The following is a 19,153-nucleotide window of genomic DNA, read 5'->3' as shown; positions in this document are numbered from 1 at the left end:
CTTACTTTACAAAGCACCTCAGGAGGGGTGAGGAGCAGGTTTAGCATCGCTCAGCTGCAGCTCTCTGCTCTCCCACCTGCAGCCCCAGCACACGAGGAGGCTGCGCAAAGCCCACGCTGTTCTCGTGGGTCCCACACGTCTCACCCTGTGCCCTTGGCTTAGCAGCTCAATTCTGTATCCACATCAAGAAAGGCCGAATACGGCTGGTGAGACTGTCCCCAAGCCCAGAGGAGCAAAATAATGATCTCGGTGTTAATGGCAAAAGCTTGGTGCTGCTCAAATCAATAGCCAAAGCCCTGAGGACTCGGAGAAGATATTTAACTTCCCCCTTTGAACACAAGCACACACACCCCACGGGCTCTCAGTTATCAGCCAAGCTATTCAATGCCAGCATGCAATCTGCAGACTTACCTTCTCCACCCGGAAAGTGATTTCTCTGGAGGATATTTGCAGAATGGGAGCAACAAACTCACAGGTGACGTCCACTTGCATAATCTGTGCCTTCCCTGCCTTGCTCCCCACCATGGCGTGACACAGCAGCCGCTCCTTCACTACCTGCATGCAAGAGTCACACGTCACCCAGCGGGTGCTAGCAGGGCGTCCAGAAAACACCCCGCATTTGCTAGCCACCCGACTGGACACACAGGATTTTGATAGTCCGGATAAAAACTGTACCACGGGGTCTTGGCCATCAACAGGTATTACTGCCCTAAAGTTACAGTCACTCGTCTCCTCAACAGCCCCCTCTCTTCCTATGCTGCACCCTATTTATTCTGCACTCAAATGTCCATACCTGCTACACCCCAACATCCACAAAAGGCACTTGAGTCACGTGCTGTCTACAATCGTAATAATCCCTGCCCCAAATGATTCTTGTTTTGATGTGCCCCATCGCTAAGCATAATGCTTACAGAAAGCTGTAGGAACTGATTAAAAATATATATCCCTATATTAAGGGAAACAAGTGGTAGAAGGGCCAACGCCAGCAAACCCTCCCTTGGAAGCTTAGTAGAAAGGATGCATGGGAAAAACCCAAACAGCCAGCCTGCCTTCAGGTAAAGAGGGGATCACTCATTCCTAGGATGTACTGTGCCCTCCTAGAGCTGCTTTGAAAAGAAATCTCCCCAGGAAAGAGATGTCTTGCACATCGAACAAAAACCCTCTGCTGAAGCTGGATGCTCTTACATTCAAGACTTTTGCCTGATTTCTCATGGTTTCACTTTCCCAAATTCCTCCCGTCGTTTCTCACTCTTCCCTCTGGTACAACACCACAACCCAACAACTCCTCGGAGTCTACAGTCTCCAAAATCATCTGTGTTGCATCTGCAGTGCAGGCAGTTGGGCTTCTGACCAACCTGAAGAAAATTAAGTTGCCAAGACCCAAGTAAGGTGGAAAGCCCACTCCCAGGGTCTGGACTTTGACTGCACGAACCAGGCAGCCACAGCTGAGCTCACAGATCCCCTTTGGCCTTTCCAGGCAAGACACCCTCACCAGTGCCCTGATCACTGTCTTTCCTTTCTGGTACCTTTTTCCCTCTTCAGCAAAACCTTTGGGCTCAGAACTGCCCAGGGACAATCCCATCACAGTCAATTGAGCGAGTAATCAAGTCTTCCTCAAGCTGCCACTCAGGCAACCCTTTAAAAAACCTTTCAAAGCACTGGTATCAGCAGGAGCTTAATGCAGATTTAGTCCATAGTTGCTTAAACATCTGTGCCCAGTGGTCCTGGAGCCAGGGAATGCACACCAGGGGTAGCTGGCAGTTTCTCTGCAGAGTTGGATTCCCCCTGGAAAGAAGGGTCCAGGGAGAACACCCAGTGACCCTGCTGAAATCCCCCCTCTCAGCTGCTATCCAAGGGTGCTGCAAGACCTGGCTGCCCTTGGGACACCGGGGCTGGCTGAGAGACTGGGGCGAGCTGGTATGGAAATATTGACAAAAGTCAAGCTGCCAATTATAATGGTCCCTGGGAACGGGTTCCCACATGGGGAATGATCATTAGAGCTGACACATCCCGTTTGTTTTTTCTCCTCCAGGACTCAGTGCTAGACAAGCCCTCTGCTTACATTTGTCTACAGAGGAAAAATGATGCTGCTCCCAGACACTCCCCCCCTTCACAGGTGGTTTGTTTTGCTCGCTGCTTCCCCCAGATAGATGACCTTGCATTTTTTAATCTACTTTCTGCCTGTGTTCCTAGTCTAAGTGTAAATTATTTTCCCTGCCCTTCCTTTCTGCCTCAGCACACGACACCTTATAACCTGCCCTGGGCCCCTGAAGTAGCAATACTTCCTTCAGCCCCCATTTTGGTGTCAGCAAGTTGGGTTTATGGTAGCTCTAGAAACACAAAAAAGCCTTAGCAACTGATGGTGGCCAGCAAGAAAAGCAACTGGTGCTGCCGTGGTAACTTGTGGCATTAAAACAGTTTCTGGAAAGCTCTTGCTCATTTTCACAGGCAAATGTCAAGGGGCTGCAAAAGAAGTCCCAGTGGACGTGATCTGATGGGAAAGGCTCAGCCCTCATGGGGGACCTCACCTGCGGAGTGCTGGAGAAGCCTTCCAGCGTCATCTCCACAGTCTTGCCCGGCATCAGCTCCATCCTCAGAGGCTGAAGCTTAAACACGGGGCAGGCAGGTTTGGGGTTCTGGGCAGAATCTTTGCCCTTGGTGGTACCAATGGCAGGGAGACGATGATGCCGGTGAAACGGGCTGAAACCTTCTGTTGTCCAATACAGGTACTGGGTGCGTCGCCCTTTATTCGTCATCTTGAAGTGGTAGCAGCAGGGGTCCAGGCTAGAAGAGAAGCAGAGATGGAAAATGTCATGGGAGCTGCCATTTCCCAGCAATCACCCAGCTTCAGCACCCTGAAGGCATTATCCGACTGCACACTCAGCAATAAAGGCACCTCCAAAAAGGCTGACCTAGCTCAAAGCTACAGCAAGAGCCAGACCTTGGTTGCCCCGAAGTTTATCACCATCCAGCAGCTGCTCTGGTTGTGCACAGCAGGGAAAAGCTTCGTGAAGAACATTGTGGTGGGTTGACCTCGGCTGGATGCCGGGTGCCCACCAAGCTACTCAATCACTCCCCTCCTCAGCAGGACAGGGCGGGGAGAAAATAAGATGGAAAAAACTCGTGGGTCACGAGAAAGGCAGTTTAATACAGCAAAAGCAAAGGCCGTGCACAGAAGCAAAGGAAAAGAAAAGATTTATTCTCTGCTTCCCATCAGCAGGTCATGTCCAGCCACTTCCCGTGAAGCAGGGCTTCAGTACTCTTAGCGGTTGCTCCAGAAGACGCACGTCGTAATAACGAATGCCCCCCCTTCCTCCTTCTTCTCTTAGCTTTTAGTGCTGAGCAGACGTCATATGCTATGGAATACCCCTTTGGGCAGTTTGGGTCAGCTGTCCTGGCTATGACCCCTCCCAAGATCTTGCCCACCCCCAGCCTAGCGGTGAGGGGGGAATGTTGGAGAGACAGCCCTGATGCTGTGCGAGCACTGCTCAGCAGTACCCAAAACACCGGTGCCTTATCAGCACCCTTCCAGCTACCAATACAAAGCACAGCACTATGAGGGCTGCTATGGGGAAAATTAACTCCATCTCAGCCAGACCCAACACAAACATCATCTCAGTTGCTGCAGACAGAGCATCAACAGCCTTTGGGGCTTAATAATCAGAGTATTTTTCCAAGGGGCTTCCTGCAGGTCTCGCTGCATCAGACACTGAGCTGGCCTGGCCTGGCTGCAAGTGGAGGGAGGAACAGCTTCGCTGCCATTTCACCTTCCCCTTGGGAGCTGCTGCCTCAGGTGGCTTCCTCCAAAGATGCTATTGGGGAGGCTGCAGGGTATACAGACTCATCTGGTGACCTGGGCACCACTTGCCTCACTGGTGGGATCCCCCTCATCCCCCCATCCCTTAGAGAGCAGCCAACCCTCATCGCCCCCAACATATCGCCCTTTGCCTCAACAGTGCAGCTGGGTTTGTGTTTTAGGGAGACAAATGCACTCTGAGAACACAGGATCAACAGAGGTTTTCCCAATACAAACACAGCAGCAAGACCAGCTCTAGCTGCTGAGGGAATGGAGCGACAACCAGAGATGAAGAACTAGAGCTAGATATAAAGCCAGATGAATATTCAATGGAAATTGATTCCTTCAGGTAAAGAAACACTAACTGCAGGCTAGTCTGCAGTCATTATTTTACCCTCTACAAAGCTGAGCATGACCAGGAAATGAAGAGTTCCTGGAACAGTTATTGTCTTTTTGAAAGGTACAGAACATGTGGCTTACAAAATGCATGTCTGCCATAAGCAGCTAAATACAAACACACAAGCATGTACTATAGAACAAACAAGTCTGTGAAACAGACTGTTAAAAAAAAATAATGAGGTTTACAAGTTTAGTATGAAATGGTGTGTGTTGTGGAGAGCAACGGATGAAAGCTCGGAGCAGCTCTGGGGAGATGCAGAATTTGTGGCTCTGGGAAAGCCCAACTCATCGGAGATGTTACCGGAGTCCCACCACAGCTCACTCGGTGGCAGTTCTGCAGCCGACATCAACGGCAACAACTCCAAACAGAGCCTGCGGGTGAAGGGGGGCAGAGCACAATGACATGAACCACCCCAACATTGTCCCCTGTGTTGTGTAGCCAATCTGTGGCTGCACAGAGCACAGGACAAGCTGGGCAAACACCAACCTCCCTGCAACGTCCCTGCTGATGCGGATGGCTTGTGGATGCATATTTAAATTGCTAAAAATCTATCCTAAATGCTTAAGGTAGGATTAACCTGCTCTTTCTAACCAAAAATGTAGGTATCGGAGCACTGTGGACCCTCTTTGCAGCCAGGGAAAGGAACAGGCACCTCGAGAAGATGATGCCTCTCGCCCCAAAAGGTCTCCAACACAAGGCAAGCAGCACTTTGCAAAGGCTTATTTTCCTCCCCTGTTTAGAAGGACGTGCCTGGTTTCAGACACACACGGTAGCATCAACAAATCCCCTCCTCCGAGCCAAGCTCTTTCAATGAATACTCTCAATTTATCCTGCCCAACCTCAGCAGACCTCTCCTCCTCTCCCTTTCAGAGCTGGGCCTGCAGCCACCCTCACTTGCCCGTGCCCTGGGCTGCTGCTGCGGCGTTGACGGAGGAGACAGGGAGGAAAGCAGGCAGGAGAAACCAGGAAAGAGCAACTACGTCTAATAAAGAGCAGCCTGGCAGGGGAGCCAGGGAAGACGAGTGAACTGAGGGATGATACAGGGCAAAGACAAATTCTGCTGCTCCTCCAGGACTCCCGGCAGAGGGGAAATAAAGCAGCACCATTACTTTAGTCGAGGAGTTGCTAACAAGTTACCTCCATGGTTTTCCGCTGTTGCAAGACGATACTCCATAGTGAGTGAAAAAGCAAGCCATGTTACTGCAAAGGGAAATATGTTTATACTCGTAATGTAGTGTTTTCCAGCCGGAGGCTTATGGGACCTGCTGGTTTTCCTCTGTATTTTTATCTGATGAAGTGAGGAAATAAAGGTATTAGAAGTAAGGGCAATTCAGTGACAATTTAGCAACTGGTGTCCATTTTGGTGGCTTTTGAGGGCATCTAACATCTTTCAAATGACCACAAAATGCTTCTAAAGGAATTCCTGTGGCTTCAGTGAAACGGAGCCAGGACCTTGAGCACGGAAGGAGAAGTAGCCTGAAGGACTACAGCAAAACTCCTCCTGGCTGAGCCCACGGCAGAAGCGGGAGCTGAGAGGTATCCTACCTGAAGTGGCGTCCCAAGTTGAGCTCCGGACCAAAGGGTTTGTCGGTGACAATGGTGGTGCCAATGCCGACAGCCCGGACGGGGATGACATAGGAACGGCTGTTCTCTATGAACAGGTTCACCTCGTCCCTGAATTTCTCCGTGTCATCCAAGTTTGCGATGATGGTCACAGACACCTCGGTCTCGGGGGGGATCATTCCTTTACTGGGTTCAATCCTCCAGCGCGAGCGTTTGCCAGCCTGCAAGACAAGCCAAACACTAACTTAGCATGGAAACCACGGACCCTGGTCTCTTGTGGGGTGCAGGAAAAGGAAGGACTAAAAGATATGAGGGTAAAAACCAGAAAGGCTTCATTTCCCTAAATCTAAGCTACGGTGTCTGCAAACAGCAACTATGCAGGAGCTTATACAACCTGTAGTTTACCCTCCTTTAACAGACTCACTTCATTAACCCCGTTTTGCCCGACCCAAGAGATGCTCATCCTCAGGAGAAGGTTATTCCCCCTCCTCTTTTGGTCTCTCTTTTGGAGTGCGCACCAAGGGAAGCTACTTTCTCTCTCCTGGCTTCCCAACAATGGTGGCCGGGTTTGCATGAAGGCTCAAGGCCAGAGGAAGCCAGGACTGCTCAAATCCCACCGTGGCAGCCACGTGCATGGGGGATACTGCTGAGAGCCTGAAGAATAACTCTGCAAAACCAGTTGATCAAAACCCCAACACCAAAGTCGTCTCTCCCAAGAGTTAGGCAGTGCTTCTCAACAGCCCCTGAAGGACTGAAGCACTCGGTCCCCACTGATCATCAGCTGCAGCAAGGTGTCCCACTGTCCTTGGCTTTGAAACATTCAGCTCTAAGTGTTGACAGCAGGGCAGTAAAGAACTAAGCAGAAAGAAAGGGCAAGACATGCCCTGTGGGCATGGCCGGGGCTTCCCAAGCATTCTCTTCCTCTCCTTTCTCATGCACCTTTGGCTAGGAATGGGGCAATAAGGGGGCTGGACCCCCGGTCCATTTAAAACCACAGTCGCTCCATTTAAAACCACAGTCGCTCCATTTAAAACCACAGTCGCAGGGAGCAAGCTTGCAGCAGACAAAGAGAAACGCATGCAATGTTCCCCAGCCAGCATGAAATGCACTGGGATGTAGATGTACGGCTTCAAAGTGTCCATCACGGTGTTAGTGGCACACGCACCCCACAGTTCAGTGCTCTGTTTGGGACGACAGGCACTACTCACCCAAAACACCTCAGTATTGTAAGAGAAAAGGGTTTTTTCCTTCTGTTTTTAATGAAAAGCAATGATGAGCTTGGAGGCCTGACATGATCCAAGTGCCTGATCCAGGTGAAGTCAGCTTGAGTTTCCATCTGTCAGCCTGGTGGCACTGAGCTCTAACAGGACACCAGCCAGCCCAAGGGAGAAGAACACCAGAAAACCAAGCAGCACTTCAAAGTCATGGAAAGCATTTTAAATAACCCCGCCAAAACGACCTCTGCTAACGAGGGTAAGACTAGCGGGAGGACAGGGAAGCAGTAACTTGCTGAGCATTCAGGGTCCCGGCAGCATGGGGAGGTGCCCCAGCTATGAAAACTCCTTAGGCTGACTGCAGGTCAGGTCTGCATGCCTGCATCCCAGGATGGAGCATGCCAAAGGCATCAAAATTATTCCAGGCACTGGCAAAACTAATAAACTCAGTTCCAGGCTCTTCAAAGCCTTCCCTCCCTGCAGCCCGCACAAATTGCTCAGATAACAACAAAATCGCACATCAGCCAGAACAAGAAACAGAATCACTAAAGCAGCATCCCTTTATCGGCACTGTTTTGAAGTTTATCTCCCTGTTTTGCTGTCTCTCCATATGACCATTTCTTTAATAAAGGGAATGTCATCAAAAGCTTGAGATAATATGCAATGAAATCAGGAAATGAAACAAAACCTGCACTAAATGAGGAAAGAAGCAAATATGGGAATGGGAACTGCATGTTCTCTCCTTGCTTACACCGAGTTTGACCAAAACTCTTTATATGCTGCCTGGAAATCACTTGATTCTCTCCAGGGAATCCCAGTGAGAAGATAAACAGGTGCAGCTTCTTTTTTTTTTTTTTAAATAAACAAAACATGGTCTCTTCTGCAACATCAGCTCCAGTTGAATCTGAGGGCAGCTCATCCCTGGGAAGGTGGAAGGGGATCTGCTCCCCAGGCACTCTCCTGAAGACGACAACACATCTGGCTGGATGACCGCTGCTGGAGACCACGCGGCAGTGAGCTCCATCAGGAGCACAGGGCTCTGGATTAGGGAGGTCAAGGATCCCGTCAAAGGAGACAGGAGCCCAAAATTAGGAAACAGAGCACCGTCACTACAAGGGAAAGTCCCAAGAAAGCTTTCCTCTCTCCTCCCTCATTACAAGGCACCAGGAAAACACCGTTTGCCTCCCTGCGGTAGCACATAACACACCCAGCACGGTGGTTATGCAGGCAGAAGAAAGCTGCCGCTGATGAACAAAAATTGCACCCTAGGCCTTGTCTTTTCCTTCCTGATCACACAGGTGTGATACGCAGCTGCCTTCTGTGATGCTGAGACATGTCATTCTTGGTAGCCAAATAAAAGATGCCTGAGGAGTGACAACAAACAAGTAGGAAATGATCAAAGAAAGATGCTTTTTTCTTTCTGCCTTTCTGCAGGGAAAGCAAACACTTCCATTAATCAATACAACTCTTTTGCACTTGTCAATACAGCAAAAATCAGACACTTAGGGAAACAGGAAAAGAAGATGACAGCGACAGCAAGGAGGAGAAACGGCCACTTTTTTCAGCAGGTCGCATCAGCCCCCAGCTAAGCTGCAGCAGCTCCTTCATGTTGACCTATTCCTCCAGTCTTTTTTACCACGAAAAAGGCAAACCCTCCCCTTGCGGGATCCACAGGATGCTCTAACAGGGCTGCCTGGCAGCTGGGAAAGCAATCTGACAAGGAAAGGTACGTCAGACAGACACAGGATTCAGTGGATGAGCATGGGATAACACGCTGGCCCCAAGGGTCACAGCCCTGCAGCTACCCCGGCAAGCAAGGATAAGCCAACCAAGGACATGGGTATGAAGTCCCTACACTCCACTACAAACCCAAAAAGCCCCATCTCAAGGCACAGCTTTGGAGGGGTTTTTTATTTCCTTCCTTCTGGTGGCAGAGATGCTCAGTGCTGCTCCCCACAACTCATCCGACAGACACAAGAGGGGTACGGGGAAGCCTGTGCACGATGAGGAGTACTCCAGGTAATTCCTTAAGTCTCTATCCCAAAGTGAAGTTTTCCACAAAAAACATCTCAGCTTGCTCAGATAATGCTCTTTTCTCCCATAAAGCAAGAAGAAAGCTCGACTTGACAGGAACAGCAATTTGCATGTGGTGGTTAAGGATACCACCATGGCCATCTGCATTACAGCATCTTCCTTTTCTGTTTTGAACAAGACACCAGCCTTTTATTTGCCCTGTTGCTGCCCCTTAATCTAATCTCATTCAGGTTGTTGAGCTGCCAGTCAGCATGCTGTAATGTTGCTGATCCAACACTGCTCTGAAAATTTCAATCAAGAGCTCTTTCTTTCGAGTGGGGACCATGATCCAGAAGCCTAACTGCAAAGAGCCAGGGTTTTGAGATTAGCCATCAAACGGGAAACAGGGAAATCCCAGCTCGCTGTCCTGCAGCAGTCTCCAAGCAGGAAATCAAAGCAGCAGCTTTGGCATCTTCGAGAACACAAGACTTGGGTTCAGGGGCGCAAATGAATGAAGGATGCCCACGTCACCCACCAGCTAGGCTAAGGGACGGCCGGAGCCAGTTCTGCTCTCAGATCTACATGTGCAGGTCACCCTGACACCCGACTGCATCTCAAATTTTATCTCCAAAATTATTCAGTCCCCTCTTCTTCCCATCAATAAACTGCCAGGCAGCCTAAGGCAGCAGCAAAGGGCAAAACTTCAACCGAGGCAACAAAACAGCACCAAAGTAGGCAGCTGCTGAGGGCAAGGGAGGAGCTGGAGCACACCTCGCCTGCCACAGTGCTGCTCCCATCAGGCAGGCTCAGCATCACCGTCCTGAAGAGTCTGAAGAGCCCTTGCTGAAACGCCTGATCCAGCAGGTTCCCAGCACCTGCCTCCTTGAACATCTCCAGGATAGCAGCAGCTATCCTGAGAAGCTGAGATGCTCACCATGGGGTAACTCCATGCTGGGGAGTCAGCAGAGGGGCTATGGAACAGCAGAGGCCATCTTTGCTGCAGGGAAAGAAACCATCCCTGAACCACCTCATATTACTGTTCGAGTTATTGATTAGCACAATATTTGCAGAGATCGCAGGGAAGCAGGATGGGATTTATTGCCCAGTCCCATAAGTTAGGGCACTGAGGCAATGGAGAGGCAGATATACCCCTGCAAGCCCCCTGGGTGCACTGCAAGCTGCCATGGGGAGGGAGGGAAGGCATCACACCCCGACGGCAGGACCTAAACAGAGCTCTGCAGGTCAGTCTTGGGTACAAGCATGCAAACCCCATCATTTACACACCAGTACCACCCATCCGAGGTGGCTTGCTCTCTGCAGAGATGGAAAGCAGATTTTCTTTGTGGAGCCAAAGAAAGCTGCCCTGGGAATCCCCCACTTTGAGGTTATGTTTATGTTCCTGGGCACAGAAACTGGAGCGAACAAGCTGCAAAAGCAGCAAGAGGGAAATTCAGCCTGGGTTAACCAGCCCCAGAACTTCAACCCACCTAGCACAGAGAAACACAAACCCCCTCCAAACCCTGTTTTCCTGCCTCGATCCCCCCTCCAGTGGGGAGCACATCCCACCCAGCCTCAGCACCCGAGCCCTTCCCGCCTGCATCAGCCCCGCTCCCCCTGCCAGGGAAGCAGCCAAGCTCTCCTCCTGCTAGGCAGCTTGTCACACTAGGCAGCCTCCATGAATTAAATAACCTTCTTCTGCAGCTACTCTCCAGAGATGCTCTGCAACGCTACAGACTCCACAGACTCCGTCGCTACACCACCCTTACAAGCATATCTTTGGACAACAACCCAGCTGGGGTGACCCCCAGTAGGGGTGAAACTCACCTCACCACCAGCAGTTGGAGGACAGACCTCACACCCTAGTCTCTGTCGTCAGCTGGAGGTTGAGGCAAAGCAGATGCAGAGGGAACAGGGAAACCACAGGGAAACCCATGCCCTTTCAGGAGCAAAGGGCCACAGGGTTCCCTTCATCGCCTAGAGCTCCAAAAGCATGACTCTCAGAGCTAAATACCTTCCACAAAACAAAGGGACAACTTGTAAAAGTGATCCAGACTCATTTCTGCTCAAACATCTATGCAAACTTTCTATTTTACTGAGGGGTTCCCCAGAGAAAACCGCCCCCAGAGCCAGGCTCCTCTTCCCGCGTTGTGATGGAATATCTCCCTTTCTCCCTCGGGGAGCAATATGGAAATGTTGCATAGAAAGGTCAAGTCACAGGCTGCTATGGACCATTTTTGCTGGAAAAGAGCCCCACAGATACTTACCATCTCTGCCCAGAAGGATGCAGGGATGACAGTCTGATTGCAGAGGCGGAGAGTTTGGGAAGCATCTTGTAAAACTTGGATACGGCCAAAATTTATTTTACTCGGGTGCACGGAGACAACTGGTCCTTCTCCAACGCTCACTAAATGGATCTTCTGCTCCAGGAAGCAGGTAGGAAAGATCAAAAACAACAGGGAAAGTTGAAAAAGATTAGACAGCTCTAAGGGTACTCCTAGACTGAGGGATGATTAGGGTGCTTTGAAGTTTTCAGTGTGGTAAGACTGAAACAGAAGGCCTGGAGCACGTGTGGGATCTGGAGCCATCCCATCTGAAAGCCACAAGCTCCCGGTATCAGGGGGTAAAGAAACCCAGTTTCCCACGCTTGCTTTTTCACACCTCCTCCACACTGTTAGCTCTCTTCCCTGTACCCTGTGCCTGCTCCCACCCCTTTTCCTGCTCAGTCTTGCTCCAAACCACCCTCCCTGACTTCTGCTGCTGCACAGCCCCACTTGGAGACTAACTTCGTTAACACTCCCAAAGCAACGCCTGTGACAACCAGCACAAGTCAGAAGCAAAGCAGGCTCTTCAGAGTACAGATCATGCAAGTTAGTTGCCTCTGATTTGTGCTTGTGTGTATTCCTGGTATTATATGAATAACAGACATAAATTCTAGTGGGGGGAAACCCTTCTTTTGAAGGGAAGCATACCTTATATTTACGAGCAACTCTTTTGTCAACCTTCACATTTCCCTGCAAAGCCTGCATTGCCTGGCCTTCCCGTTGACTGCTTTACATTGCACACCCACAAGGGCCTGGGTTGAGAGGTTCAGTGGCATCCAGGGGATTTAGCAGCATAATTTCCATTCCTTTTAATGGAAGTTTAAATCCCGCAACTACTTTCAACATGTCAGCCTTCCTTTCTGTTACAGAAAGCCTCAGGTTCCCAGCAATCCTCTGACATCCTCCTTCATGCTCAGAGAGATGACAAGACATTTTAAAACAGCTGCTTCAAAAGTTAGTATCATTTTCATTTAAAGTGTAACTAAATTTCATCTAGATTTCAGCTAGATGAAGCCAGGACACTACATACAATGTTCCCTCGACTACATTTTGTTGTCGCTGCTGCTGTTGTGTATGCAAATGGTGTGGAGACTCACATGTCTTTGGCTGGGAGTTTTGGCAAAGAGATTTCATGGATATTTCTCAAACATGATGGGCCTGACTTCAGAAAAGCTTAAATCCAGCTTTGCACAAAACATCACTTCAGCATGGTTTCTTACGTGCTTGCTTTAGCAGGATTCAGGGAGGTCCCTGTGTGCTCCTGAGCAAGAGTCCTAATGAAGCAGCGGTTGCTGCTCATCTAATAATACAGCAGAGTAGGAGAGGCAGGGATCGTGCTGCATTTTAGACTGGGCTTGTTATCCCATCTCACATATCCATAATGAAATGCTGTGTCAGACACTTGGATTACCACCTAAGAGAATACCATCCCTCCTCTTCTCTGGGCATGAGCCATTGCTCATGCCACGGATCCCTTCTTTCCTTGACCACGCCAGCCATATATTACAAGTTCTTGTTTTCCCAGGAAGAATCCCTGTACACTTTATGCCCCACCAAGATGAGTCGCACAAAGGCACACATCTCCCCTAGCACTCACCAGCGGGGATCCTTCGCTCCCAAACACCGCAACACGAGCCACTGTGTCCTGCTCTCCCGTCACCTGGGCTTCCAGTGTAACCGGGACCTCCACCAAGCTGCGAGGCTGGATAATCCCGCATGGCGTGGGGCTGGAGTACCACACAGGAGCATCCTTCTTGTGTTCCTATAAGGCACAGAATCAAAACCAACTTTAAAGCTTCCTCAAAGGTCACTCTGAACTCCTTGACATCTACCACAATGACAATTCACGCACATTTTTAAAAATCCCTAGGAGAAAGGAGAAAGGCACAAAAACAGATGCAAGACTAGTATGGGCTTAGCATCCTGAGGGGGTCCGAGAGCTGCTGCATGGACAAACACCTGCTCCTGTGCTGGCAGCCTCCTTGCAGCAGCCTTTCATGACCTTCTAAGTTCTCCTACGGGAAAGCACCCCAAAGACTAGACTATGAACTGCTTCCTAAAGTTTATATTCAGGCAGGTTCCTATTTAACTGCTTTCTAAAGTTTCTATTCAGGTAGGTTCCTGTTCTCAGCAAACCTTTAGGTTTGACTATAAACCAGCAAGGTCTTCTCCAAAACTCCTTTTTTCCTAATATACCCCTTGACAACATTGGAGGAAAGGAGGTGGATGCGATGCCAAACCTGAGGAAGAACTGCGTAGCAGCCTGGGAGATTGCTGTCGTTCTCAAGCGTCAGCATCTGCCGATACGGGTACTTTAGAAAGCACCGTCCAAATGTCACGACCGGGTTGAGCACTCGCAGCCGAGGAACGACGCATCTAGGCAAAGAGATGACCAAAAGGGAATTGGAGATACTGAGAGAACGTAGAATTTATTTACTCCCCAAATAGCATGAAATGACGCATAACACGTGTCACTGTCAAATGGACGTTTAAGACCCCTACAGCAATCAATTGCCTTTAATTTCTTTTTATACAACCACCTCTTAAAGGAGGAGCAAACCCTGAGTCTCAGCACTGTAGAGGCTGCCAAGTGCCCAGGCAGAGCACTGTGCCCTGTCCCAGAGCTGTCTGATGGGCACCTTTGCCCCAGGAGGCTTGCAAAGACACCTTGCACCCTCCTGACGCTCCCAGCAAGGCATGAGCTCCAGGGGAGCCTTCCCACCCATGACCAGGGCTCACCAAGCCTCAGGGAACACAAGACCCCACAATCTCAGTAAAAATTACTCCCTCCTCTCCCATACCTCTCTTGCCCTGCCTGAAAACTCAGCCATTTACCCCAGCAGCAGAGGGCACAAGCCACCACCTGCCTCACGCAGTGGCTGGCCACCCCTTCCCCACTTCTGTAGCCACCTTGCTCCTTGATCCTCACGGGTCCATACACTGTCTGCTCCCATTTGCACTTCTTTTACGGAATTGCAGCCCAGGCACTGACTGGAAGACTCTGCCTCTTGCAATTCAACTGACACCCACTGCAGCACAACAGCATCGAATCTGGCTGCAGCAAGAACAGCTTTTGGCTTAAATCTGAGAACAGTACGTCTCTGAAGAACCAGAGGAAAGCAGAGAAACCTGAGCTCACCTTCCACATCAAGGACTATTTTCCCCGTCCTAACATCTTGCCTCTACTTCCCCTCACCAGTCCTGACACAAACCCCTTCCCCATTTGCACATGCCTTCGTTAACTGAACCAGACACCAGCTTTCAGCAGGCTGATCGCTGCGTCCCAAACGAATGTTGCGTTTTGGTCGCAACCCAGCACAAGTCCACCACTTGCAGGAAGAAGGAGGGGCAGCCCTTGGGAAATTTCTTACACCTCAAGCACCAAAAGCCAGGCCAAACATGAATATAATTACTGTTCCCTTTAGAAGAAGGCTCAGCCCCATGCCTGTCCGTTGAGCACAGGTGCTTCTCAACGTGGGCTGCTTCCAAAGCACTGCTGTTCTCCTAGCTAGCTGGGTAGAACTAGCTCATTAAGCAACGCTTCTCATTTGGAGATGGAGCCAGAAAACCGCGTGCAAGGCAGTGTGCTGGTGGGGGGTGCACGAGGAGAGACGATGAGCTGCAAGGGAAGCGGTGATACCTGGCTGTGAGAGGCAATGCCAACACCTCCTTGCCAACACCGTCCACGTCCACCACCAGTGCCAGCTCGTATCTCTTCACGGTGTTGGAACACAGGGTGACCTGGCGGAAGAGAAGACCATCAAATACTTCATCGCTCCCAAAGCCATCGTCCATGTGTGGTGTCCTCCGGTTCTCCTTCCACAGTAAGGAAAGGGAGGATTTTGCCCTAATTCTTCTGCTGGTCCATGTACAGAGCACAGGCTCTACAAGTAATAGAAGTCTTCTGACAAGATCTGCTCTGTTAAATACACCGTGCAGTTATCAGGGTATATGCAAGCTAAATTAAAGCACAATTAGACTAATGCTCTACTCACCACTGTATTAAAATTAAGGGACCAGTTTGTAATCTCGACTAGAATAGCATAAATCCAGAGGAAATCTGTTGCCTTGAACAGAATGAGTTCAGCTTTACAGGGGGAAGCTGAGAGCAAAACGTGGCCCAGCAGATGCTGTGCAGTTCACGGCTGCCAGAGCTTTTGCAGTCCCCCTTGGGGATCGCTGCAGTGAAAACAGCTCCTCCTGCTCAACAAGACAGGAGAAATTAGACTGGGAAGAAAGGCAAACTGCTTTATGCAATGACATCTCTCTTTTTAACAGCCACCTTCTGTCCTCATCCTTCCTCTGCCCACTTTAAATCCAAGAGATCGCTCTAAGCAGCTCTCAAAAACACAGGAGGGGCTTCTGTACCTGACTATACGGTACAAGACCTTCCGGTCAGGATTTTGGAAACAAAACGGTGCTCCTTCTGAAACGTCCCAGAGTAACCCAGCCAACAAAAGCCTAACACTAATGCATATATCTTACTCGCGTTATGCTGGCAGCACTAAAGCCCTCTCATGCATCAGTGAAGCTTCAGCTCCACCTGCTGAAGCACGTATGGCCGGACTCTTCCCATACCTGGATATCCACGACCCCCTGGGAGCGGATGGTCCCTCTGCACGGCGTGATGGTAAATTCGGTTGGCTTCACAAGACCTTGGGCTCCCCTTCTCCAGTATGAGTGAGTGTTGTCCGACACAGGAACAAAACTGGTAACACTGGGCTCTCCCGAGCCGTCCCCAGGAATGCGAAGGGTGAAGGTCACGGGCACCAAGGAGGTGTTAGTGAGGCGACACGACAACGTGCGAGGAAAGCCTAGGAAATGACACAAATATGAATTTACGCCCCAGTTATCCCCCTGAGTCCTGGTGTGAATATCCTGTTAGGATAAAACTGTGCCTGGAGTTTAGCTCTTTTCAATCTGAACCACAGCTAGTTGAGAAGCTAAGCAAGGAATTCATTGTCAATTAAGCTCTCTTTTATGCTGATCACAGAGATTGTTTCCTTGGCAATGCCCACTCTTAGCGATGCCGAACACCAGAATTTTGTCTCTCTTTACCTGAGGAGCGCTCTCACATGCCCCAAAACCAGCATCAGTTATTTCTCGCTTATGAGCGTACATCCAGACAGACCATTTTTTCTGAAAATTCAGTCCGTAACATTCCCTGTTAACTCCACGAACACTCCCACAGTTTTCAATATATAAAAGCAGTGTATTGTCATCGAGGAGAAGCTCCAGTAAAAGAAAGGATGGATGCAATTGGCTACTACAGCACGATGCAAAGCACTCTAATGCAGTTTCTCTAGGCAGCATCCTCAAGGCATCTCCTGTTTGGGGGCAATCAGACTCAGCTCGTGACAACCTGCAGCCCACTTCACAGGAGGCAAGCCTGATGCTTGCTTAGAAATTAGCAGGAACCGTGTCTCACCTTACCTAACAAACGGGGACATCACATCCATGCTGCACACTGGCTTTGGTTACTGCCCGCAAGGGTTTACATCACTTTAGCTTGGATACTTGCTTTCCATAATGGAAAAGCAGTGATACAACCACACCTGGTGGGGATGTGCTGCAGAGACAGGACATCAGCCCACAACCTGCTCTGGAGTGGACATCTGCCTTGGATGGCCAGCTCTGTGAGAAGGAGACATCTCCCATGGCCTGCTTACCAAGCGTTACTTGAATACAGATGGGGAGGGAAACCAACTGCAGACACAGCAGGTAGTTCATCCATGCCCATCGACAGTGACCACTGCCCACCTCCAGCAACTACTCCAGCAGGGAGGCAGGAGACGCACAGAAAGGACAAACACAGACTTCACAGTCCCAAAGGAGACCGAAGTCTCCAGATGCAGACAACAGTCAGCAGCAGAGCTAAAAGAAGCAAAAATACAGTAGCTGCCTTCAGCTCAAAAGGCCTTATTAACGAAATCAGATTAAGTAGGATGAAGCTCCTATTACATAACCATATTTCTGCCTGCTGTGTTTCTGGTTTTATTTCTTCAAAAGGAAATAAAGAAATGGCACAGTGGTGATGTAGGGAGGGGAGGAAGCAGCTCAGGAAAGGTAATGAGTTTTCTTAGAAAGTCCATGAGCAGCATGAAAACACAGAGGCATCCTGGGTGCAGAATGATAATGGCCCTTCAATCACAATTGATTTCACAATTCAACTTTAGAACATCTCAGTAAAAAGCCTTTTGTGAGACGGAGGTGGAGAACGAGAATCTGCACTTTAATGGAGATGCTCTGGATGCTCAGCCACCGGCTCCATCAGCAGACCTGGGCTTTTGGCAGGGAAGGAGAAGGAGCCCAGATCTCGGAGGACATCAGTGCCCCATGCCAAGCTATTGCTTGGGCATATTACCTGGGAGGTGAGAATGAGGTGCCCTCACAGCACTAATCAACATCTCACACTAAAGGTCAGGTGGGAAATGGTGTCCTCCCCTTGCAACACGCACATTCACCCAGAGCAGCTACAGGCTAGCATGTGGCTTCAACTCCCTTCTCCTGCAGTCCCATCCCCTGGGCCCTTCTGGCACAAGGACTTTCACAGCCATTCTGCTGCCAAGCATTGGGAGGTTGGGGCTGAACAGACTATGAGGGACACCAGAAAACACTGACTTTCTGTTCCTTTGGTCCTATCTGACCTCATGATGGCACAACACTGCCTAAGCCACCAGCAGCCCTGGTTTTAACACCTCGAAGGCTGCTACGGAGGAACACAAGTGACAGGTGCTCTTCTGTTCAGGTGCTCTGTTTGGTGATGCACAGACCTCTCAACCTATGCTCCAAGCCCAGGGAACACTCACCGAAGGAGACGTCACCGAAGCGGAGGGAAGGTACGTTGAAATGAAAAGTCGGTCCGATGACACAGCCCCTGTGAGGACAAAGACAGGCAGAGGAGGCATTGGCTTGGTTAAAGAGAAATGCAAAGTGTTTGGCTTTTGTTACTGCTCGGAGGGATAAAAGCTGGTCTCAGAACCACAGCGGGTTTCAAATCAACCCGTCGCCTTTCTGCTCAGCACAGCATCCATGTGGACCGGAGACAGCCAAAGCAAAGTGGTCAGCAGCTGATAGCTGCTGATGTGCCTTAGGGCACCATGTCAGGCAGGGTATGCCCCCAAGTTGCTGCTGGCCTGATGAAGGACCCTGAACTAGTGATGGCTCCATGCCTCAGTTTCCCCATCTGTAACGTGATGACACAGAGGTCTCCACGCAAAAGTGGACCCATTGTACTAGCTTTGCCAGCTGCAGGTTCTCTGCTTTGGTATTTCTTTGCTGGAACTGGTATTCCCATGGAGTATATGAACATCTTGACCTCAGAGCATCTTGATCCATGCAATCATTAGGCATGCAGGATTTTGAGGCATGAAGCCAGGGGAGCGCCCAGACACCCACTGGCCACAACAACAGCAGCAACAGTTCTACACAGCGGACAGCTGAATCTTGGGGGAAAGGATCAGCTTGTCACCAGTGCACCAGCTGACACATCCAAGAGCAACACACATCTCCAACCACCGAACACGGGTGTCTTGAACCCACCACACCTCCTCACCTGTCCTTAAATTCAGCAGCCAGGCTCCAAACTCCAAAACTCACCAAAATCCCCTGAAATCAGCACTTGGAGCTGCACAACAGCCATTAATTTATTTCATGGTTGATGCCAATCAATGCCAGCTCTGCCTCTTAGTTAAAAATCAAGGACCACAGTGAACGCTGCCTCCTAGTTTTAGTCACAGGACTGCCACTGACTCTGTTTGGCACATGACCAGACTCAAGCATCCCGCAGGAGGGACCTGCGTTCATCCGTGGTGTCTCATTTCCAGCATCCCTTTCTAAACACCAA

General features: G+C 50.0%; 1 pseudogene; it reads right to left on the bottom strand.

The window, feature by feature from the left end:
- Positions 1 to 19,153, bottom strand: part of LOC132317721 (hydrocephalus-inducing protein homolog) — a 71,379-nt pseudogene that overhangs the window by 26,689 nt on the left and 25,537 nt on the right.

This window comes from Gavia stellata, chromosome 11 (assembly GCF_030936135.1).
Source record: "Gavia stellata isolate bGavSte3 chromosome 11, bGavSte3.hap2, whole genome shotgun sequence".
NCBI classification, from domain to species: domain Eukaryota; kingdom Metazoa; phylum Chordata; class Aves; order Gaviiformes; family Gaviidae; genus Gavia; species Gavia stellata.
This window is presented reverse-complemented; position numbering and strand designations above follow the sequence as displayed.